Source organism: Emydura macquarii, unplaced genomic scaffold, assembly GCF_026122565.2.
Source record: "Emydura macquarii macquarii isolate MOO-44397 ecotype Brisbane River unplaced genomic scaffold, CSIRO-AGI_Emac_v2 contig_3530, whole genome shotgun sequence".
Taxonomy (NCBI): domain Eukaryota; kingdom Metazoa; phylum Chordata; order Testudines; family Chelidae; genus Emydura; species Emydura macquarii.
Window position 1 is genome coordinate 8,554,053 of NW_027133667.1, and position 25,565 is coordinate 8,579,617.

Here is a 25,565-nt window from a genome sequence, read left to right on the forward strand (position 1 = left end):
ATTTCTGAGATTTGTTCTTAGATGATGGGGAGAAACTTTGGCACCCCTAACGTCACCAAAGCTGTGACAACCCAGAGCTGACAAACCATCCCAGGTTTGTTAGGGCAAGGGGCACAGGGCTCACTCCAGAACCAACCCTCCTATACATATAAAGGAAACTTGGTTGGAGAAAAGAAAATGGGCGGGAGGGGAGGGGAAATTTCACAGCTTGTAAAACAAAATTCTTGTTCCTTCCCCTTTCCACGTTTTGAATTTTAACCAAAATTTTGAAATTTGACCAATTTTAATTGGCTTAATATTAAGTCTCTCTCCCTCGTTATCAGGACAATGTTTGATAGAGCAAATTCATAAAGCACCAAAAGGACACTATCATTGGTATCACAGAACACAAATTTCCAACCCCAAAACATGGTGGGAAAGTCAGGACACCTATTCCTGTACTTCTGACAGAAACACTGTAGCAGCTGTTGCTAAAGTTCCAATTTAAGCCAGTCCAGTGTCCTAGAAATTGCTACTTTACACCATCATGAAAAGCTCTCCACATTAGAGCCTAGCCCCTGGACAAGCATGAGCCGGAAATAGCTCTCTAATTCACAGAGTGCTTCTCTCATGGATCACAGAAATGTAGGACTGGGACCTCAACAGGTCATCGAGTCCAGTCCCCTGCACTGAGATAGGACCAAGTATCTTCTAGACCATCCCTCACAGGTGTTTGCCCTAACTGTTCTTAAAGACAGCCAATGACGGTGATTTTAGAGCCTTCCTAGGTAATTTCTTCCAGTGCTAAACTATCTTCACAGGAATTATTTTCTTAATGTCTAACCTAAATCTCCCTTGCTGCAACTTAAGCCTATTACTACTTGTCCTGTCCTCAGTGGTTAAGGAGAACACTTTATCACCCTTCTCTTTTTAACAATCTTTTATGTACTTGAAGACTTGTGTGTCCTCCTCCCCCTGCCCTCCCTCAGTCTTCTCTTCTCCAGACAAAACTAACCCATTTTTTTCAATCTTTCCTCATAGGGCATGTTTTCTAGACCTTTAATCAATTTTGTTGCTCTCCTCTGGACTTTCTCCAATTTGTGCACATTTTTCCCCAAGTGGGGCACCCAGAACTGGACACAGTGCTCTAGTTGAGGCCTTATCAGTGCTGAGTAAAGTGAAAGAATTACTTCTTGATCTCATGTTTTACTTAAAAACATTCCTGCTAATGCAGCCCAGAATGATGTTTACTTTTTTTGCAACAGTATTACATTGTTGACTCAGATTTCCTTTGTGATCCACTATAACCCCAAATCCTTTTCTGCAGTACTCCTTCCTAGGCAGTCATTTCCCATTTTGTATTTGTGCCATTGACTTTTCCTTCCCAAGTGGAGTACTTTGCATTTGTCCATACTGAATTTCATCCTATTTATTTCAGACCATTTATCCAGTTTGCCAAGATCATTTTGAATTTTTATCCTATCCTCCAAAGTGCTTGCAACCCTGCCAGTTTGGTAACATCCACAAACTTTATAAGTGTGCTCTCTATGCCATTATCCAAATCATTGATGAAGACATTGAATATAATTGAACACAGGAAAGATCCCTGCAGGACTCCACTCAGCATGCCCTTCCAGCTTGATTGCAAATAATTGATAACTACTCTAAGTACACTTTTACAACCAGTGGTGCACCCACCTTATAGTAGGTTAATCTAAGCAATATTTCCCTAGTTTCGTCATGAGAAGGCCATGTGAGACAGTATCAAAATATTTATTAAAGTCAAGATATATCACATCTATTGCTTCCCCCTCCCCATCCCCAAGGCTTGTTGCCCCAAAGACTTTTATAATAAAAGGAGCAGAAATAACTGGCAAAGAAGAAACCCTAATGTTAAAAAATGTGAGCTCCCCACTTGAATTTTAAACTATATGGAGCACCAGTCAGACCAGTGTCCTGTGGGACAGTTGCATTTGCCTCTCAAGGAGCACACCTTTTACCTGGAAGTAATGCTCTTGAGTCATTAGGGATGTAATAGTTTTATGCCATGAGGTTCCATCTTATTCTCCCCCAAGGGGATGGGGAGAATTGTTTCATCCAGTCAAATGTTAAGATGTTTCAAGTAAAAGAGCTCCTAGGATTTCCCTCTGAATACCTGCAACCTCTCCCCAAAGATCTTACAGAGAGAGTGTATAAAGGGTTGATCCCCATACTCCTCACACAATTGTCCTGCAATGTTTCTGAAGTCAGTCTCTTCTCCCATGACTTATTTTCCCCACATCATTTAAATTGATCCTTAAGTGATGACAAGACACTTGCAGCTGTAGAAAGGACTTTGTCTGTGATACTAGATTGAGGAAGAGCACAAATAAACAGGGCCCAATATGCTCAGAAACAGACTTCCTTTATTTTCTGTTCCTATACAAAAAGCTCAAATTGGTTATGCTTGGAAGCAGCAAGGCAGAGAGCAGACCACATCTGTAGTCCTGCCAAAGGCTTTGGAGCAGCAGTAGAGCAGAACAGATTTGATGTGACTAGGGAAATTGGTCGACAAATGTAAAGTAACACAAAAGAGCCAACGCAATCAATCAATGGAAATAAGAAGCCAACGGGAACAAATTAGTGCAGGCAACAGGGTTTGAAATAGGATCTACATTCCTCAGGAAACTGCCAGGCACACGAAGAGGAAGCAAGGAAGAAATAAAGAATTCTGGGATACAGCAAGAAAAAAAGCCTGAGGAAATTCCAGTGACATCACAAGATCCTGCGATCAGCCTCATGGAATGGTCTGCTGAGTGTGTGTCACTGAAGAGGAGATATTGCAGAAATAGCAGCAGATGATACAAGAAAGCAGAATAAAAAAAAATCATCCTCATGAATGCCAGGTACAAGCCTCAGAGACAGTCAACATCCAGTGTAGCCTGGATTAAAAGGGTAGGTAAAGGATTTAACAGAATGTGCAGAACAATCAAAGGATTATTGCCATTCCTGAGACATATTTATGTCCCCAATCCAGCAGAGATGGTGAGTCAGGGAGTGCACTTCAGTGACTCTTACTTCTACATGGAAGTGATGCTAACAGGTAAAAGGGTATGAGGCTAAGGCTACAGGGATTTGCAGTGAAATAATGCGAGGTCACTCCTGGGGAAACAGGGTTTGGAGGGAGAATGTTGCACCAAGGGAGAACAAGCTTCAGGGTCTCCATTCAGTGGCCAGCACTATAAACTTTTCATTTTCAATCCCTGACCCCTCCTAGCGCAGCAACAGAGAGCAAAGCCTATTCAGATAGTACCACTGACATTACAGTTACATGATTCTTTTGGTGGAATGAGTGAGAGATCTTTAAAGATGAGCATTCACCAGCCTTCTCTCTCATCTATAGACCTTACATACTTCAGTTCAAACTGTGGTCAGGTCTCATCATCTCATGTCTCAATTAGTGCAATATCCTTTTCTCTGGCCTTGACAAATGCAGTCTTGCCCCTGTGATATCCGTTCACAATGCTGCTGCAAAGGATCGAAGTGATGGGCTAGGAAATTGAACATGTCACCCCTCTTTGCATCATCCTTTCACTGGCTCCCTCCTCTCTATCATATCAAACATAAGCTACCTGTCTTCACTTTCAAAACCTCATGACCTACCACCACCCAACCCATCATTTCTCATTCCGTAGCAAAAGACCAGCTTCCACCCCAATTTGTCCATGATACCAGCCTCTGTCACCCACGTGTTAAATTATAAAACAAGCACCTTCATGCTTTTTCCCATGCTGCCCCACAGGCTTGGGAGGAGCCCTCCATAAACATCCTCAAAACTCAGTCATTTTATCCTTCTTGAAATACCTCCTTAAAACTCTGCTTTGCCATGAGACCTACAAAACACTTGACAACTAGGCTGCTGGTGGACAAAGACCATTGCCTGTCACACTGCCAAATGCTGTCTAATTGTTTCCTTGTGTTCTCCCAATTGCCCATAAACATCGGTTGTATCATCTTGTAAGCTCTTTGGGGCAGGGACTGTTTTTGTTCTGTGTTTGAGGTTCTGGACCATGCCTGGGATTCCTAGATACTATGATAATACAAATAAATAAGAAGAAAAGCACCACATTTGAGCCAGAAACACTGGCAGACTGGTGGGAAAGTGGGCTGGGTGTTTCTGTCTTGACAAAGCAGTCCCAGGAAACATAAGGGTTTAATAATGTTGCCATTTCAACTCTTCCCACTTTCAAAATGAGACAAGTTCATCAACCAAATATAATTAAACAAACACATCAAGGAACCCCAGGCATCACTCCCAAATCATGACAGCCTAACCAAAGCAGAAAGGGAAGTGGCACAATAGCACAAGACTCAAAGGGAAAAGCAGAAAATCTCCTAAGGGATACACCAAAGTAAGTTTGCTTCCAAACCTTGCCTCAGGCAGAGAAAGTGGTATCTGTTCTGTTCCCAAGTAATCTCAGTAATCTTGGAAGACTGGATGTCTCAGAAGACAGGCTCCATTATATATTTCCATTCACCTTTAAGTCATCTGTTCTGGGAGAAGACTGCAACCCATTTCCAGTGATGGCTCCTGAGTGGCCTAAGTGAAGTAAATATTATCTGTGCCTACCGTTTCTGATGTGGCCTCAATAACAATCTTTTTCACAGCATTTATTATACCTGTCAGCAGCCTCTCTCAGAATACACAGATATGTAATACCACTGCAATAGCATTACTGTTGGCTGACTCATTCTTTATTTTGAAGAACAGAAGAATTTCATTACAATGAATGCATTTATCACAATAGCATATGTTTATTTTGAAAACATTACCAATGCAGTTTTTATTTGACAAATAATTGCATCTTCCCAGTGCAAGAGAGGCATGTATTTTAGTCAATGGTTAGTAATATTACTTTAAGCATACCAATGCACAATTTAAATCCAAAATGTGTACTTTTAAAAAACAGAGCTCTCTCTTGAACACTTAGAAATGGATTCTAATGTATAGTGGAAATACAAATCTTACACAGGCTGGTGGATTTCTTTGCATTAGTTGCTGGTTCAACGGCATCAGCAACTACTTGATATTCAGATGAATACATGTTTTAAGAAGATTATTCATCACAATTTTACTGCAAATTATCAGCTGAAGTCCTGGGTAACGAACTGACTGAATCAGCTCACAAATTAACTCCTTCCTTGCCTATTGCAGCTTTTGCCTGCAGAGTGCATACCTCACTATGTACTTCAAATGGTAGCACTTCTTTCTCCATCAGTAAGGCTAACTAAAGCAGGGACTTTCCTAAGTGTACACAAATTACATCACAATGAGTACGCCCCAGCTTTCCTCATTCAGAGATTCTAGAAATTCTCCATGCACCACATACAAACTGCAGCTCAAAGTCTTATAGTACTGCACTGCTATAGTATAGTATAGTTTAACACTGCAGAGTTTGAACAATATAGTCCACAGCTCACCTGCAGAGATCAGAATAAGAGCTGGAACAAAGCCTGTTCCAGACTTGTCTTCCCTTTAAAACAGACACCATTATACATCAGTATGAATCTCATATCATGAGATCAAGCCCCTTTCCAAGACTTAAATTGGTCACAGATGTGCCAAATCTGTCATTGCTAAGAGGCATTGCATTTGTTTGCAACACATTTTAAACCTCAGAGTGGTTCTTTAATACATTTATAATGTCCTGTCAGCAGCTATTTACTTGCCTCGGACATGACTCAGAGAACTTTTTTTTAAATAGCTCTGTGACTCCAAGTGATTCAGTCCACATTAAGCCCTGCCTCCTCCCCCAAGTAAGCTTTATTTCCGTGAATGAGATGGTGGTGCCTATGATTCTGGGAAGAGGCCAAAAATCTTCTAATGCAGTGGTACCTAACACAAGCTCCATTTGAGGTACTTATTCAGATTCAGATTCTGTAGAATGCAAACTCTTTCCTTTTTAAAGTGAATTTCTAGCTTTTAGGGTTGTGAAGAGAGCCTTTCAAATGTAACCCAAGCATTAACTGATACAAAACAGAAGCAATGTTGCCTTCCTGGATCTGCAACAGCCTGAAGCAACTCAGAGAGGTAAGCATTCCCAGTAATGTCATGCTAGCTCTCAGACTTCATTAATCATATTTCCAAAAGTTACCCGATTTGTGCATGCAAATCTGCACAAAGCATGCACAAATCGGGTAAGTGCCAAATTACCAAATAATCAAAGGACCACAAAATAATCATAATAATGGCAGCCCTAAAAGTGTCTGGCATACTTGTAAATGTATACGTGCACACGCACACACACGAGCGTGCATGCTTTGCCACTGAGCAATGAGGAACAGAACAGTAATGCCTACAAGTCGGAGTTCTGTTATTACAAAATGGTCATTCTCCCCTTGATCTGTGTATAAACCCCTGGAGCTGCTGGAGATCGACTACGCACCAAGGGTAATAATCCGTGCACCTACTGCTGTAGGGCCAGCTCAGGAACCGTAATTAACTGTATGTTTAAGCCATTCCCCCAGAATGAGCACGGCCGCCCCTGACTTTAGTGCTACATGACCAGTGCCCCCTGCAGCAGGTGCCCCCCCCAGCAAGTCACATGCAGACACCCAGAGGTCCTACCCGTACGACCCGCTGAGCGGTCCTCTCTACGCCTCCCCCACCCTCCCAGCCCTGGCTCCCCACACAAGCCTCAGGGCGCATCAGGCCAGCACAGGGTGGAGCTGGTGAGACACCCAGCCCCTCCCGGCCGCCGTACCCCAGAGACCCCCGGGCGCGCGCGCGCCGCCGCAGGGTGAGCCAGACACCGAGGTCCCCACAGCCCCATCCCCGCGAGGACCATCTAACGCCCCACCCACCCCCAAACCGCTCACCTGCCGCGAGCGGGACACGCCCCCTGCTCACCCCAGCAGCAGCAACCGCTCCCCTCCGACCCTCATTCACTTCCGCCCCTACCCTGGATCACTTCCGGCCCCGCTGGAACACCACTTCCGCCCGTACCCTGCCCTCCTCCTCGCGTTAGGTAGGTCCTAGTGCCCGCCTAACCTCGGCGGCGGCAGCAGCAGGGTGACTGAGAGGCCAGCTGCTTCCCTGGCCTGCGCCGGGCGGGACAGGCTGGGGTGGGGGGCAGCGGGACGTGGGGCAGCAGCCAGAGCTGACATGGGGAGAGGGGTCCGGGGGGGCGATTGTCCTGGAGCCGGGCTCCAATAAACGCTAATGCGAATAAAGGGGCTTGGGAACAGCAAACGATGTACCCGGGCCCCAGATGTCTCTGCAGAGACCTGGCAGCAGCGGTGCGGGGAGGAGCGGGGCAGAGGGGGCCCAGGGCTCATGCACGGCCGCCCTGCCCCTTCCCCCCACCCGTGCGAGCAGGGGCAGCAGCAGCAGCACACGGTGTCAGTGCCCTGGTTCCATGCTCCCCAGCCACCACCTGTCCCAGCTAGAACACGCTTCTTCCACAGCTTGGGGGGTGCTGCCGCTGCGTGTCTCCACACAGGGGTTCTCAGCCGCCACCGGAGCGTGACCCCATCTCACAACAAAGTACTTCGGGGCCTCCGTCTCTGATCTAGCCCTAAAGAAAGGGAAGCTGGTCACATTCCCCCTGGACCTAGTCCTGACCCTTAGGCTGAGAATTCATGACTTAAAAGAAGGTCCCCAAAAAAACATTCCACTGTCTACTCAGCCTCTGTTTCCAGCTGCCTTTCTGCTTCTGTTTTTCTCAGGTTTGGGGAATGGGGAACATTTGATTCTCTCCAGTGCTTATTTGAAGAGCTGGGCAATTAAATACTGTGGGGTTTTTGTTTTTTTTAAATGGTGACTATTTGCTGAAATTGTTTTAATGAATTTTCCTTAGTTCTGCTTATGCCCCTCTTGTGTTCTCTTTCTGCAAACACCCAGGCAATCAACTTTACCAGCACAAATATTAATCAAACCCAAAATTTAATTGTGCATGTACAAGTCATCAGGCCAAAGATATATGCATACTCATATACTTCATGCTCAAGTATCAGAAACAATTAATGGGGTCTTATCTGATCAGTTACAACTTAACATGAGGTGAATAGCAAATAGGAAGTAATGAATGCTCACAGAACTATTTGTAATTGATACATAGAGTTAAAAAACAGAGCTAAAAATGTAGGCAAATAATTCAAACTGAATACATTTGAGGAAATCAGGATCTGCTCATGCATATTCATATTCAACAAGCAGGGGAAAATGCTAAATTCATTACATAAATTACCAGTTGCAAATTATTCACTTGGCTCTACTCATTTGTTGGGGGATCCAGCGTTATGAACACTTGTTGCAGATTGAGGCAGAGGGTGATATCAAACTGGTTGGAATTCTAAAGCAAATTAGCAGCGACATGAGGTTTTGGGAGTTCACAAGGAGAGTAAAGCACACTGCTGACCCTTGTGAAGTCTTTTAATGAGAGGACCAGATCATCAAGTTGTTTAGCATTTAAAGTGTACCATTAAGACAAGGAGGTAGAAATAAGGTGAAAATCTCTGTAAGAAGAGGAAGTTATGAGGAATATAAAGCCCGCCACCAATACAACACTAAGAATGAAAGCAATAAGACCTAGCTGAGTCTGAGTAAGGAGCCTGTGTGGGTGTCAGGACCTGTCAAACAGAATATGGGAAAGGATGTAGAAGCAGCAATCCAATCTATTCTGATCCATTTTATTTATATACTGCCTGATGGAAAGCCCTTCAAGTGCTTTGCAATTACTCAGATAAAAATCCAATTCAATACACTCAAAAAATTCAAATTAAATGCGAGAGGAGGTGGGTGCAGGGCTGGGGCAGCCCCACTGAGAATGACAGAAGAAAGGCAGTCAGAGTTACTGCAGGCAGACGGCAGACAGAAATAACAGAACTAGGCAGATAAAAAGAAGACTCTCAGAGCCCCAGTAAGGCACTGGGCGGAAAGGGAGAAAAATTAGACAGCAGGAGAGCAACAAGAATGGACTGGGCCCCAGCTAAGAACTGGTAGCAGGATGGCAGTGAAACTGGCCAGAGTCCCAGTAAGAAAGTGGTTGCACGTGAGAAGTAATATACTGAACTCCAGTAAGGCCTTGTCATATACCAAACACATAGACCAAAAAACCTTTCCCCTGTCGATAAGGCCTAAGGAAATGGAAGATGTGATTGGACTAAAGAATTAAAAAATAATAATCTTGAGGCAAATTAGAAAAGCAGCTGATTTACTGTGTGTTTAATTAAACTACCTAAGCAAGCTGGCAGGGCTAGCCTCTGGCTTACTTCTCGTCTCCACCCACACAGATATTGAGTGACAATAATACACTCAGCCAGTGACACAGAATAAAAATCTATCCAGAACAATTTTCATTGGCTGATTAGTGCTCCTGAGGACAGGACCCTCTTACACAGCATGTATGGCGAGCTGATTGATGCCCATGAGTGGGTTATTCTCCTTCCCAATGCTCTTCATTGGCAAGTTTCAGTAAACAAAACCAAATCAGACAGTAGAGCTTTTCTTCCCCTGCTTTAGAGAATACCGCCCACTGTTGTACAAGTCAGGGAAGATGTAGGGAGTCCCGCCTCCCTATGCAATCAACAAAACATGATCTCTCTACAGGGTACAAGGAGATGGGCCCAGCGAATGTGCCAAACCATTCATCTTTAAAGGGGCACTGTCTGCAGGTCATAAGGGTTTATCTAGGCTGGTCTGTCACTCAGCTACTGAACATGTTGACATCAGCAGCACACATTAGCAGGCAACAGCAGAAAAAGGCTGGCACACTCCTTGATCAGGGGAGCTTAGATAGCACATAACAGTGCATTGCAACTTTCCACTTTCAGCCATTGTGCCCTGCAGCGAAAGGGTGGTTATAGGACCTCTCCCTCTGTCCTCATGCCATGTGAGGTTTCTTGAAGTAAGGGCAAGATTTTGGCCTTAGTCTATTTAACAGACAAAACTAGATGATTTCACTGACTCTTCCTGTTGTCCTGATGCTTTGCATACTATGCCACAAACAAACTTCACTCCGCCCAAGTGTCTGATCTGGAGCAGTTCAGGGCACTTTAAAATCTTTTCATCCATGCGATATTTGCAAAACAGTGGAGGTGTACCCACTGAAATGCTCCTCCCACGGATGTAACTGCCCTGCTATACCAACATAATAAAACCAACTCAAAGGGAGATGTAGGGCTTATGTGGGTGTAAACAGGGCAACGCACTGTCAGTGTAGACACTGCATTCCTTACATCTGCTTTTGGCTGTCATTGGAGTCATGAAATTGACAAGGAAGCTGGGCAGCTAGAGCCAAGCTGCCACCCTGCTCCCCCAGCTCCTGGTGGGGGAACTGGAAGGGAAGGAGCCCTAGGTGGCTTCCCCTGGCTCCAGGTGATCAGGGAAGGGAGAAGCCCTGGGCAGCTTCCCCCTGATCCTGGCGGGCAACGGCAGAGAGGGGTTGCTGGGCTGTTACAACTTCCATTATTTATTAATCTTAGGGGGCATTTATAAATCTTGACTAGGTTTGTTTTCTTTCCAACATTTTATCAAAAACTGATTGTAGACATCAGACAAATTAGTGCAATGGTGAAAGAATGGAGCAATAAAGGTTGCTGTCACTGCAAACTTTAACCCAAAAAGGAAACTCTTCCTGACACTTTTAATAGGGCATCAACATGGAAGTTAAGAGACCTAAGTTCTAGTCTTGGCTCTGCCAGTGACTCACTGTGACTTAGGCAAGTCATTTAGCTTCTCTGTTCTGCTGATACTTACTTACTTAATGTTGCTTGAAATCTGCAGATTAAAAGAGCTATGTTGGAGCTGCTCACAGAAATGTGAAGTTTTGATGATATTTTGTTGTTGATGTTTTGAATTGTGACCAAAACATTGAGTTAACCCTTTCCTGTCATCCAACTTTTCAACCAGCTTTACAGCAGTGACATTTTTCTTTTAAACTTTTAATTTCACAAGAAAAATGGGGGATGGAATTTTCATGACCATTGCATCCTCTATTTTCAAAGAGCTCTTTTAAATATTCATATATTAATACATGAATCATATATCTTTAGAGATTTTTCACAGTATTTTCTCAGTTTCTTATATTAGCTTACATTTTTTTAATTTACATTTTAATATTTCTAGACAAATATAAGTCACTGTCTGATTCATATTTAGAGGATCTCTGATTATCTCTAGAAGACTAATAAAAAAGAGAAACAGGAAAAGAGATGTTATTCTATACATTACAGATTACAGTTGCAAATAAGTAGAGAGTGATAAAGATTTTATAATAAAGTATACACTAAATATAATTATATACTAGTAAACCACATTTTTAGGACAGCCTGTTTCCAGAGAGAATAATGAGGAAAAAAGAAAACAAGCTATAGGTGTTAATTGCTATTTTAACCACAAGCATCATCAACTATGGCTTGATCCTGAACCATTGAAGTACATGGAATTTTTGCCAGTGACTTCAATGGGCACATTTTAGAAAAATTAAATATTAGGCAAAGAAGTTTGCACCCAAAATCGTTTTCATAGAAATCTCTTTCATGCAGAGATAATTTTAGCCTTTAGACAATTTTTCACAGTTTCAGTTACAAACCCAAATCAAATCAAATCAAAATTCCCTGTGGGTGAAGGTCACCCCTGTGCAAAGAACTTGATCCAAAACTCATTGAATTCAGTAGAAAACTCCCATTGACTTCAGTGGGCTCTGAATCAGGCCCTAAAGCTCTATTTTGAGGCTTTACGTGGGAGTTCAGTGGTGCTGGCCCTATGCACAGGGATAATTTTTACCCATTAAAAAGAACCAGAAACACTCCTGAATTTGGGGCAAGTTTGGATGTGAACCTAGATCCAAACTTTCCAGCTTTGGCCCATCTTTAGTAAACATTAAAGATTTGATTTCAGATCTGTACAGGCATTTTCTTGAATTTCCTTTTAGAAAGAAGCTAGGCTTTGCCCAGCAATACCAAGCAGTTTTGATTTGCATTCCCCTCTTGCCTGTTTTGCTACTGGGAGAAGCTGCTGAGCTGGAGTCCTAGAGTCAACTCACATCCTGCTCTTCTCTGCCTAAAAATGCCTTGGGGCTCTTTTGCCGACCTTTACAACAAGACGTGATGAGTGTGTCAGTGTGCAGAGCGTGGTACTGGTACTCAAAGGCTGAGCTTTCCAGCATCGTGGATGTGGACTAGGTACATAGATGGCTAGGACAGCTAAGTCAAAGAGAATTAGGACTCAGAAGCTGCAAGAACTGATTTATGAGGGAAGAGTCAGAAAACTAACTAGCTTAGCTAGAAAACTGCTGGGTTTTGGAGAGGAATAAGAGCCTTTTAAAAGCACTTGAAGGATATGAACACAAAGGGAGAGGAATTATTTTGGATGGGCCAAAGGGACTAACAAGGAGTTACAGAATGAAAGCACGCAAAGGAAAATGTAAGGGCTCCATCAAGAACATTTTCTACTACTGAGATTAGTGTACAGCCCGACCAATCTCCAAAGGGATGTGGTGGTAGCCCATCTCTCATCTCATTGTCTAAGTCCTGGGGTTTATTTTTGGCTCTGCCACTGATTAGCTGTGTAAACTTGGGCAAGTCATTTCACTCCTCTCTGCCTCCGTTACCCCCGCTTGTTAAATGACGGTGACAATGCCCCACAGGCTTAACTGATTTATGATTGGCACTATATAAAGTAAACTGAATTTTTGCATAACTTGTAATATTGTCACCTTTTGATTGAAGGTAAAAATTTCAAAACTGCTTATGGGACTTAGACACTTAAGTCACACTGAAGGTCAGTAGAACTTTGGTTCCTAAGTACCTAAGTCCTTTTGAAAATGGGACTTGTGTGCCTAAATCACTAAAGCACTTTTGAAAATTTTACCCTAATGCAATAAAGATGGCAGGTCAGCATGTGCTCTGAAAATGGAAAACATCAGTTCTTGTAAAAAACAGAAAAGAAAATGATGTTCTGAACACATGGCTATTTAGGTATGATCTGCAATGGAGAAAAAAAAAGGTATAGCAATTTAGAGCAAGAAAGTGAATTGCTAGATCTGAATCGTGCTGTTGGTGATATCCCACAATAGGTTTAAAACATGTGAGCTAAACAGAGGAAATCAACCCTTCTTTGTCACCACAGATCTTAACTAGATGAAATTCACCCTGTGCAGAAATTTGCCGGCACAACACCTAGGTTTCATTTGTGTCCTCAAAACAGAGCTTTTGTGGATCTGTGCTGACCGGGTGCACAGGGGTGAATTTCACCCTTGATGAGGCAGATCTTTTAAACCCCCTTTTAGAGATCCATATTGTGAATCTGAGGGGATTTAGCCCTAAGCAAGCAGTAAGGTGTAGTTAGTAGCACAAATATAAATATAAATATCTTTGGTAAGAGCAATGGAAGCAGTTAGTGAAACTGGAAAGAAGTTGTGCATGTGTAATAAGCATGCCCTTAGGCATCAAATTGTTCATCAGGCTACCATCAGATTTCCAAAACATTCAAGGGGAAATAACTGTACTTTGATCATGGCCTCCACCGCTCATTAATATATGGGTACAACTCTTCCCATGTGAGTCATTGTTTGTATTGTGTAAACAGATGGTAACAGCTTCTTTCCACTTTCATTCAAATACTGAAGAGTTGCAGTAACCAGAAAGAACATTAGCACCTGGCAAAAGCTGATTTTTACTGATGTCAAGGGAGAAATGTTAATTACCTTAAAATAGTATAGTGGGCACTTGGTAGTACCTGCTAGTGGTTAAGATTGCAGAACAGTTTCTGCTCATAACTTTCTGAAACTTTCATCTTTGGGGCTGGAATCACACCTTTCAATCTGTCACATGAGAGGCACTGTATGACAAAGACCTAAAATGAGGGATAGCGAAAAATGATTCACACAGGAAATTTACAATGCTGAGGGATTTCTTCCTTTGGTGTGTGTAACTCTTTCTGTGGCTACATTTCTATGGATCCTTATTTCTGATGTACATAATTTTCAACAATAAAATTGATGAGACATCAAATTTGTGTGGAACATAGACAACTTTGTAATTAAAATAGAAATAAGTGATAGGCAGGATTAAAAATCTGGGCCCTCACCTTGCAAGGAATTGAGCATCCACAGCTCACATTGGACCTTTTGTCTATGTGTCCTATTAATAGGACAAAAAACAGTCTCTCTGTTTCTGTCTCTCTCATTTAATTTGCTAAGCATGATGATCCCTATGACATTGCTAGGATTTATATTGGCAGATTTGGCAGACACTTCGTATTTACTTAGACTGGAGGCTAGAGAGAAATCCCAAATTCAGAGTCTACCAATAAGCTATTTGTTATCTAAACAAGCATTTGTGACTAGTGGATCTGACATAGATAAGGGATGTTTATTATTATAGTTATGCTTATTGGGCATGATTTACTTTGGTCTATATTGTTTTAGACTGTTTTCATTTTCTATAGTTCATTTGTTTTATTGTTTGTATATATTTTGTCTTGGTTGGATGTGTCTTGCCTTTTTTTTTTTTTTTTTTGAGTGCTGATCTCTGTAAAAATGCAGCACACAGGACGTTTACAAAAACAAAGAGAATATTTCCAGAATCATTTCAAAATCCAATCTACCCCTCAGTAATTTGTGTATGAAATGGTGTACAAAGCAATGCAGACAGGGAGCTTTTAAATAAATCATAACTACTGGCACATACAAATGCCATGGCTGCAACAGATGCCTGGTCCAAAGCCTATTGAATGGGCACTGGATGATCAGGCCCACCTGAGGTGCATAACTGGTTACTTACGCAGTTGCATCTCTGAACAGATGATTCCCATTCTCCTGCCTCAAGCCTTGCCCAATGGGTATTGACCTTTCACTTAGGTGTGCAGTGCTTTCTTTGTTCTTCAGTGCCACGGGCTGAAAATGTTCAGCGTGTATAGGTGTGAATTTGAGTGCACAAATTCCCATGTCACATGTGCGAGATGGCCTATACCTTTGGAAAAATTTTGCCTGCAGAGTTTTCCCTATACAGGTGGTTCTGGAAAAAGATCTTAGGGTTGAAACCTGGGTCAAATCCTGCTCTCCTTACCCATGCAAGCATTCCCATTGATTTAAGTGGCATAATTTGCATGAATAAAGTGACAGGGCTTGGACAATGCTGACTAACTTTGATCTTGAGCCTGAAAGATGCTGAAGCACCTCCTGCAATGTGCCTAGTCCTCTCAGTTGCTTGGAAGCACTCAACGCTCTGCGAGATTGGGACCTACACACTCCATTTTTAGTAGGTTCATTTAAAAGAACTTTTTGCTGTATTATTTGTAATTCACTGCAGTAGTCCTCTATGATTCCTCTTTGTCTCAAATACTCTCTTGCACCTTGCCATGAAAACCATATTGTATGTTTCATTTCTTCCCTTCCTGTTTTCTTTTTGATTTAGTGGTATGCATGTCCTCTTTCAACTAAATAGTGCTGAAGGATGCTCAGAAGATTTGGACACACTCATATAGCAGCAGCTGCTATCGTGTCTTGGGTCTTTCAGCAGACTTTGTGGGGATGTTGAAGCATCAAGCTTTCTACAAAGCTGCAGACCTAGAGTACCTCAGTTATGCCAACTCTGTTGCCCGGCAGTGAAACGTGCGTGCTGAGGAAGGCTGAAGAACACCTCATTGACATTTTCGATTCTCGTGGTCTTCGTCAGATGCTCCATATGAAATGCCAGAACGAGGTCAGAAATGGAGCTAGTCATAGTTGAACAACTCAACACTTCTATCACCACTGGTTCGGTTTCGGCAGACGTCTTGGTGCGGACATGGTGTCAAGATAGAAGACCAACAAATTGCAAAGTGTTTTTACCAAGGAATGCTGCTACATGGCTGGTCATCATGTGCTCACCAACAGCTTTGGTGGCATGATAAGATTGCCAATGATGGATATAAACTAAATATACATCCAGATCACCTTAAGGACCTAGCTAATGATCAACCCAGGTAATGCTTTGTCTGTAAGGAGGGTACATCCCTTTGGGATTTGCCATGATGATACCCCATGTCACTCTGTTATGGTTGCTAAAATGGCCTCCATGCAGATTCTAAGGATTAGAATTCCTCCATTTTTTAGTTTTGGGTCTTTCTGGCTAGCTTTCTCACCATTTCGAATCCCCCCCTTTCTAAAGTTTAATGTCCCAGTGCTAGATTTGATGCAATCGGTACCTTTGGAGAAGGGAATTTAAATACCTTGTGGTCGCTATTACTCAGTGGCTCAACTATAAGTCCTGGCCCTGCAACTGGACCTTTTTAGGTGGACCCCTGACCCAAGCAAAGCCTCACTGAAGTCAATCAATCATTCTTTTTTATTCTAGCATTAGAAACTAGAGTCTACTGTAAGCTACAGCCTGCCACCATCTGATCTGGCCCTGCAGTTTAGAGTCTCGCCTTCCAAAATGGAGGATAACCTTTGGTTTCTGCAGCGACACCCCATGTCCACAATGACAGCTGCTCCACACATGGGGATCTGCACAGATAGAGATCCCTCCCTGGTGGATCCAATGGCAGGATCTGGTCCTTAGTTACTTCTTGAACCATCTCGTGTATGTGCGTTCCTCAAGAGAAAATCAAGAACCATTTTTTTGCTTCACACTGTTGTTTTTGCTTCACAATCAGTCGAATGAAACTTTCTAAACATACAAATGAAGACTGAAATATAAAGAATAATGAGCCTTTGTGCACAAGTAGCCTTGTTCACACACAAATATAGGTATTCGTATGAACGCAAACATTAATCTGAGCAACAGCCTTATCCCATTAATGTTCGCAAACAGTGAATAATGAAGAGTATGAATAGGACTGAGCACCACAGCTGTTCAAAATTAGAATGAATGTTCATAGACAGTGTGCTTGCACTGCATGGCCAGCTCTAATAATGTCTGAGCCTTGATTCCTAAATCTTGAGAGTTGCCTCTAAATAAGAGAAGAGCCATAAAAATGATTTTGAGGGCTGTAGAAAATGCCTTACAGTGAGAGACTTAAACAGCTCAATCTGCTTAGCTGATCAAAAAGACGATCAAGAGGGGATTTGATCATGGCGTTAAGTACTTTCGTGAGGAGAAAAAACCAGATACAACAGGGCTCTTTAATTGAGCCGAGGAAGGTATAACAAGGACTAGTGGCTGGAAGCTGAAGCCAGACAAATTCCAACTGGAAAGGCGGCACAATTTTTTAACAACGAGGGTGATTAACCCCTGGAACAAACTGCCAAGGTAAGTGGTCGATTCTCCATTTCTCGATATCTTCAAATCAAGACCGGGTTCCTTTCTGGCACATATGCTTTGGTCAAACACAAATTATGCTTAGTCAAACATAAGTTATTAGGTTCAATGCAGGGGTAACTGGTGAAATTTAATGACCCGTGATATACAGGAAGCCAGACTAGATAATCTAATGGCCCCTTCTGGCCTTAACCTCCATGAAAAGTCAATATCTGCTTATGCCATTTTAAAAATGGGTAAACTGAAGCAGGAAATAGGCTATGTCTACACTCCAATAGAAGGCCCCCAACACCAGAGCCTAGGTTAACTGACTTTGGGCTAAAGGGCTAAAAATAGCAGTGGAGATGTTCAGGCTCAGGTTGGAGCCTCAACTGTGAAACCCTAGGAGGGGTGAGTGTCTCAGAGCCCAGGCTCCAGCCAGAGCCTGAACATCTGCACTGCTATTTTTAGCCCTGCAGCCCAGGCTCTGAGACTTGGTGCCTGTCCTGAGGTACCAGACTGAAGGGGGAAAAAAGGGGGGGGGGGAACTCGCCTTTGTGCTCAAGGCAGAGAGGCTTAGCAGCCAGAGTCACTAAAGCTGCTCTTGTTCACAGGGTGTGAGGCCTAATGCCAGAGTCAGTAATGTTGGGCCATGCCACCCAGTGTCTACCATCTCAGGAAGTATCACCCAAAATTCCCAATATTAGACCATGGTGCCTAATTCCTTGGGCAGTCACTGCTACTCGTAGTGGATGCAGGATGGGTCAGGAGACCTGCGCTCCCCCCTCCACTGGGTCCTGACCCAGGGCCCTGTAGAACAAGTGGTCCCCGTTTCAGGTTCTGGTTCCGATTTCATTAAACGCGTTCCTTGGGCTGCTTCCTACCTGGGAGTGCAGCTCTGGTGGTCCTCTCAGGGCAGTGGCCACCTGTCTCCTTCTGTCTCTGCAGTTGCTGGGTCCTGTAGTAGATTCAGCGGGTTTGGCCTTCACTGTTTGGAGCTCATCGTTCATGTTCATGCGCATGCGCATGTGCACGTGCTCTTCTCCTCAGTCAGCCCAGCCTGAGCTGAGTTGCTTCCTTTTATACCCTGTCTCCAGCTGGAGCATGCCCAACAGGGATAAGGGGGTGTGGCCTCTAAGGCCCACGGGAAGTGATTAACCCTCTCTAAGCCAATGCAGTGTTGATACACTCCATCACAGTGCCAAAGGTTTTTTATTGCAGTGTGCACATACCCTATGTGATTTGTCCAAGGTCACAGAGCAAACCATTGACTCCCACTGACTCCAGTGGGCTTTGAATCAGATTCTAATAGGGCCATGAACCATCCCCATGTGTCCTGGTTCACATTCCCTTGCTTTAACCATTCAATAGCATACTCTGTAATCCTACCTACAGTCTTTAAAATGAAATCTGCAATAAGGTGGACTCATACTTGACAGGACTGTTTAATTGTTAATTCATACTGATATCCCAAAATCAAAAGCAAGGGGAAATGATCTTGTTTAATAAATCAAACATAAGGATCTGAGATGTGCTAAGTACACATATTTTAGTTCAGTCAGCTAAGCTGATATATAAATATTTTAAAACATCTACTCATCAGGAAAGGTACAAATTCCATATTGTATCATTAAATGAGATGTGTACTTTTCACTCTTTTTTTAATTCTTGACTCTATTTGATCTCTGCTATTGAAGCCTTGCAATATTTACAGCAAATTAAAAGGCAGCAAGGCCCCTCTTTAGAATGTACTTTTCCTTTTAATGTCACAAAATGTTACCTTGTCTCCTGCCTCTTTCACTGGAATAAAGCTGTTCTCACTTAATCAATTAATTCCACATAGCAAAAGCCACTCAGAGACATTTTCTTCAGAGGAGCTAGTCAGCCTCTTTGTTCGGAGATGACAGTTGTGCAGATTTTTGTGACAACAGCAGTAAAATCAAAAAGCAGACCATGGGTCTAATCCTTCCAATCTTATTCAGCCAAGTAGCCCCACTGAATTCAATGATAATATTCAGGTGTGCAAGGGTTGTGGGATCCCACTCTATATGAACACGATGCATGAAAATAAAAATGTATGAGGAACTAAATGTAACAATACTACATCTCAGGGCCTGCTAAAAAAAAAAAAAAAAAAAGCCTGTTGACTTCGATCAGGCCGTAAGTGAACAATTCTGAGTGAAAGAATCCTTCGTTAGATGTATACCCTTTTTCTGTTCATGTATTATGCATGAGTACATTGTGATTTTCTTGAATATCTATTTGATATTTGAATAGCTATTTGAAATTATTCATCTAATTCCTGCAAGAAATTTTTGGTCTGTAAGCTGTTTGCAAGCAATTTATTGCGAGTAGCTGTTAGAGCATCTGCTAACTTGCAATGGGGGATGAATCAGCCCCTGGATTCCCCCAAGAGTATGGATGGGAGATGGAAATGTTGCATAATGGCCCCTGCCAAACAGAGCTCGGGTGCATTTGAGGAGCCAGCCCATTGTGTCTATTTATGTAATTTGTGCTATTGTCCTTTATGCCTCCATCCCATGTATTGAATGAAGTAGGGTCCTGTGGACAATCACAATATGTGATTGTATTGTTAAATACCCCTCCATATGCAAAAGGAGGTTGAATTAAGGTTGCACAGACAACAGTAAATCTAGCATTTCCTAACTTTCAGGTTATGGACTTTGGAACCAAAATAACGTTCTTTTAATGCAGAGTTTTGGTATGTTATTTCCTAAGATGTGAGTGGTTTGGTTTGGTTTAGGAAAAAGGTAAAAATAAATCCCATTTTGTCCAACTGTAACAACTTCCCTATTATGCATCATCAGCAATGTTTGAACTGCAGCACAGAGTGCTACCACCTGAGCAATCAGAACTGGCAGCAGGAAGAAAGCTATTATCCTGTGGGGGGAAATTGGCCACTGGGCGAGGAATGGTTAAGGGGATCCTAGCCTGGCCCTCTCTCTCTCTCTGTTCTCCTCAGAAGGCGGGAGCTCCTGCCCTATGTCGTGCTCCAAGAAGAGAAGATGGGTTGCTAGGGCCATGTACTGAGCTTGGGGAGTGACCAAACCTAACCCGGGGTCTACACATACACTCTCTCTCTCTCTCTCTAGCTTCAAGGACATGTTGGAGGTGCTGGATCAGCTGTGGTGATTCAGGTGCCCTCTAACATTTCAGCCACATATTGTAGTTCTTTAGAATCATCAGTCAGAAAAACCATTTGTGGTTGATTAATATTTCCTTGAAAACTGGACACCAGAGCCAGTTTTAGTACTTTTAGGTGGACTTGCAAAATGCATTTTTACAACACACACCCACCCAGGTTGCAAAGGGTTCCTCTCCACCAGGAGTACGCCACTATGCATGGAACTGGCCTGAGAATTTAAAATAGCCTGGCTTTTTCTCCATTGGATAAGCGACCCACAACCAATCTCTCCCTAGTCTCTCTCCTACTGGGGAAAAGGCAGATATTATATATAATATATTTATCTATATATATATCCCTGCCCCTTTCCCAGCATGTGTTATTACCAGTCTACAATTTCCATTGATCCCTGTGGACTACATTCCCCAGAATGCCCTTGTTCAGGACTGAACCAGGACTGAGGTGGTACTGGATCAGTAGTCTTCCTTAAAGGGCGTAGGACACCTTGTACAGTTAGCAAGATGGCTCTTTGATATACCCTGTCAAACTTAACTAAGCCTTTACAACTCCACCTTTCCCTAATTATCAGCTTGTGTCTTGTATCACATTCCCCTACACCCAATCCCACTGCTTTGCCAATGTACCATGTGCCTGCTTCTCCACAATCCTTTTTGCACATTCTTCTGCACTAGGAGGTTTTATGTGCATTCTGGTGAATTTTAGGATCTGTAAGGCACAAACTAGCATGTCCTACTTAATAGATGTGGAAACTGAGGTGTAGAGAAGATAAGATCAATATTTTCAAATGTGGATGTAAGAATTCAGCACCTAAAACCATACCGAGACACCTAAATAAAATTGGCTTGTTTCTTTTTGAAAACAATGGGATCTGCACCAGCTCAGGATCTCTGGATTTAGGTGCTTATTTTAGGCATCCAAATTAGAAAATGTGGGCCTACCGGTATGCAGCATGACAAAAGCCATAGAGGTAGTCAGTGTCAGTGGTGGGATTAATCCTTTGCTGTCAATCTCCTTGTTTAGGTCCTGATCCAATGCCCCAGGGAGTTCAAAGGAGTCTTAATACTGATTTCAGTGGGCATTAGATCAGGCCATTAGTCTACCAGCCAATGCTGCCTCTATTGTTATTGCGCTGCCCTACCTTGTGGCCAGAGGTCATCTTGGTTTGGCTCAACTATCACAAGTATTTGGATGGTAGGGAGCTTGTGGTAGCCCTAGTGCCATTAGTGGTAGGCTGGGTGATCTTGTTCTTGGCAGCTATGAACTGATTTGTGGTCTTCCCAAAAATCAAAGAGCTTATGGGTTGTGGATTTTTGGATCCCAAAAGCCATCCCTAATTGGCTGTGAGAGGACTGATTTAGAAGGAAGCAGTGACAGGTTCCTTTCCTGGTGATCTGTTTGCATCGGTTTACATTTTCAAGGCTATCTGCACAAGGATCATCCTTCATCATAATTGAAACTGAGATTTTTCTTGACATGTCTAGGTTCCCCAGTAAGGGAGGCCATGGACATGGGCTTTGCTGGACTGCCAAGCTAGATGGGTGCAGTTCAGCTCTGAAATGTGAAGATAAAAATGGTTCTAATTCTACAAGTCTGCGCCAGTGTGTATTTAGTCATATCTACTAACTGGGGTGAGTGAAATAAGATTTTACTGCGTTTTACTCCTGTTAGCCAAAATAGTGATGGGAGAGAGAGCTGGTTTCTTTTCCTTCTTGTGCATCAAGAGAATTCTTTATGGGGTCACACAGGTGTCACTTGTGTCACACTTAGGGCGGGCCTGCAGACTCTTTATTATCGGTGATGATGATGATGGTGATCATGATGCATGAGAAGGAAAAAGCCCAGCTTATCTCTCAGATCCCAGGTGGAATTTGTAGGTTGTAGTCAGACAAAAAAATGCTATTTCTTGTGAAATTAACACATCTGATATGAGAATTGAGAGCCAATAAGCAGGGAATCCCCATCATGTTATTTTTACAGAGCTTCTTTTCCCAGAGTAGAGCTGCACTTTCTGTCTCACTTTATTCTTAAATAGTAAAAGAAGAGGAAATGTTCAGGGGAACCACCAATTCCTAAGGAGGAATTATTTCTAGTGGATTCTTCTAACATCTATTGTCCTTGTTAACTCCTTCCCCAGGTACATGTTAAGTCCTGCCTCCTGCATGTTAACTGGGGAAGTGAAAAGCCAGAGTGTTATCGACAGAATCAGACAACATCCACCAAAATTATTCAATTCACTTTTTAGAAAGAAAAAAAATTCCTGCGTCATTATGGAAGAAAGCAGTAGAGCTAGACATCCCATTCAAGGAGGGTGGGAGAAAGAAACTGTGATGAGAACATGAAGAGAGCAGGCCCTGACCCAAGGGGTTGGGTGTTTGAGTTCTGTGGGGTCTCTATGACGGAACTGCTGGCTTCTGCCATTCTTCCCCCTCTTTTGTGCCAGGACTTTAGGATGTTGGGATGGAGAAAGAGAAGGGGATTGAGCTGCAAAGTAACTTTCTCTGAAGCCATTAAAAGGAAGGCTGGAGCCTCGGGCAGATTTCCTCTGAGAACAAAGACCCAGGCAGCTCTCTCAGTGAGAGGAGGGAAAGGGGAGCCATGGGTGAAGAGGGCTTTCTCTCCTTGCTCACCTTTCCTTCCTCTCCCTTCTCCAGCCAGCGGCAGGTTTACAATGGGTGCCAGTGGTGCCATGGCCCCGGGCACACTCTCAGAAGTGGCCCCACCTCACTCCACCTGCGTTCCACCCTGATACCCAGCCCCTGCTCAGCCTCTTTCCCCCACCCCATTTCTGCTTGGCCTGCTGTGCGGGGAAGAAGAGGGGCACTGTCCTTCTCTGGCTGCGCCTGCCCCCTGGCACACTAAGCCCCTGTCCCTGGCAGCTGGGCCCAGGCAGGGAGCGGAAGGGACAGGACCAGCCATTTCTCACCCCATTAGCCGCTCTGGGTTGCTGCTCTGTACAGTGCAGCGGCTGTCTGTGAGAGCCCAGCTGGGGAGGTGGTGGTGGCAGGCTACCCTCTTTCCTCTGTGGCACATTTCTGGGTTGTTCAGCCCATCCCAGGCAGCCAGGTTGGGTGGGGGAGTGGTCCGCCACCACCATGTCCCCAGCTGGGCTTATTGCAGGCAGTGACCCTGAATGGCCACCTTCAGCCGACATGAGAAGTGGCTCCATCCTCCCTCCTTGGCTCCCTGCCCAGGCCTGGCTGCCAGAGGGAGCGGCTGAGCGATCTGGAAATGTGCTGGGGGAGAGGCACACAGGACAGTGGCGTACCGTGGGTCTCCAGCACCCAGGGGCCATACTTACTTTGGCGCCCCCCTCCTGGCAGTGCCCTGCAGGATGGGGGTTTGTGGGCCCATGTCCCACTCTCCCCCAGTCCTCCACCATCGGTGGCAGCGACCCATGAGGGGGTGTCTGTGGGCCCATGTCCCACTTTCCCCCACTCCCCTGACATCAGCGGCAGCAACAGCATGGACAGCGCCCCACAGGCGGGAGTGTCTGTGGGCCCGTTTCCCGCTCTCCCCCCGCTGTGGGGACAGCGGGGGCTGCCCAGCGGTGGTGGTGGGGGGCCCATGACAGGCTCTGGTCCTGGTGGCTCCCTCCTTGCGCCCAGTGCAGGGGCGGAGGAGCCGGGAGTACACCCTGGCTGCCTGTGACGGGGTGGGCCAACTCCTCCAAGGAGGGCCTGGCCGGTGCCCCACCCCAGGCCGGCGCCTGAGGGCATGGTCCCTCCTGCCCCTTCTTCAGTACACCACTGACACAGGAGAAGGACAGAGCCCCCCTACAGATAACTCTGGTGGGGTGGGAAGAGGCAGTGGCTCTGGGCTGGATGCAAGAAGGGGAGTCACTGGGGAAGTAGGTATTGGCTCCACACCGCCCTGGAGGGATCCTGTCCGCCTCCCCCGCACCCGGAGCGCTTGACCCTGGTCCCTGCTTCATTCAGGGACTGACCTGCCTGCCCTATTGTGTTCTTGCCCTCGGCCCCTCTAAAAGAATTAATGTTTTGAAATGTAGATGTTTGTATGAATCAGCAAAGCTAGTCCTGAGCTGATGACACCTTGTATGCCCAAGGGTGCTGACCTTCACACCTTAATACATTTTTTTCCCCAATCTTCTGGCAGATTATAGTATTATAGATGGGCCAATGAGTCTGTTTGAAAACATTGTTGTGCTTGCATAGCAATTTATGTAACTCAGATTGCAAGGAAGAGCAAACATAAACACAACCCATTAAAGGCTCATGTCAGGAATAACCCTAGTAAATTCAGAATGCTGCAGTTTCAGCTAGCATTATCTGAATTTTTTTAACCTGTGCCAGCTTTCTTAAACAGCTCATTTCCTCTTGCAGAACTGGGACTCAATTTGACCCAAATGCAGATTGGAATTGCCACAGTGAATTCATAAAGGAACTCTTTGTCTCAGTCATTCCATTTTTGTATCTTAAAGATTCCTTTTATATAGCTAGCACAATATGCAACCTGGCACAATGCTGAGCTATTCTGACTTCTCTCAATATTTTCAGAATTAGCAGATTCCAAAATAGATGAAGGCAACCCACTCCCCCCCAAAAAACCCACCCTCTGTAGTGCAGTGAGAAGAGCATTAGACATGACTTTTCTATTGTTGTTACTGGAAGTTGTGTCTTTTATCCTCCATGCAGATACTGAAGTCTCAAGAATTTTAATTCTAATCCTGTTCTGGTATATTTACAAAATATATCTTTGTTTTATAATTTTACTATTATGTAGAGTTTGTTACCATGTCCAGTTACATCACATAATGGCAGACCACTAAAAAGTTACAATTTTTTAAAGTGCTTATATACAAATGCTAGAAGTCTAACTATTAAGATGGGTGAACTTGAATGCCTCATATCAAAGAGGAAATTGATATAATAGGCATCGCAGACACTTGGTAGAATGAGGATAATCAATGGGACACAGTAATACCAGGATACAAAATATATCGGAAAGACAGAATAGGTCGTCCTGGTATGGGAATGGTACTATATGTGAAAGAAAGCATAGAGTCAAATGAAGTAAAAATCTTGAATGAATCAAACTGTACCATACAATCTGTATGGTTAGTAATTCCATGCTTGAATAATAAGAATATAGCAATAGGAATATACTACCGACCACCTGACCAGGATGGAGACAGTGACTGTGAAATGCTAAGAGAGATCAGAGAAGTGATAAAAATAAAAAACTCAGTAATAATGGG

At 43.7% G+C, this 25,565-nt stretch overlaps 1 protein-coding gene across 3 annotated transcripts in view; it reads right to left on the bottom strand.

The window, feature by feature from the left end:
• Positions 1 to 25,565, bottom strand: part of WASHC1 (WASH complex subunit 1) — a 100,160-nt gene that overhangs the window by 53,271 nt on the left and 21,324 nt on the right. The window contains exon 1 of one of the 3 annotated variants that reach the window (XM_067536243.1): positions 6,869 to 6,909. The exons of 1 other annotated variant lie outside the window; for it this stretch is intronic. The gene's annotated coding sequence lies outside the window, so the exon portion shown is untranslated. Of the gene's footprint in view, positions 1 to 6,837; positions 6,910 to 25,565 lie in introns of those variants that run through there. One more of the 3 variants, XM_067536242.1, reaches the window with a different exon arrangement.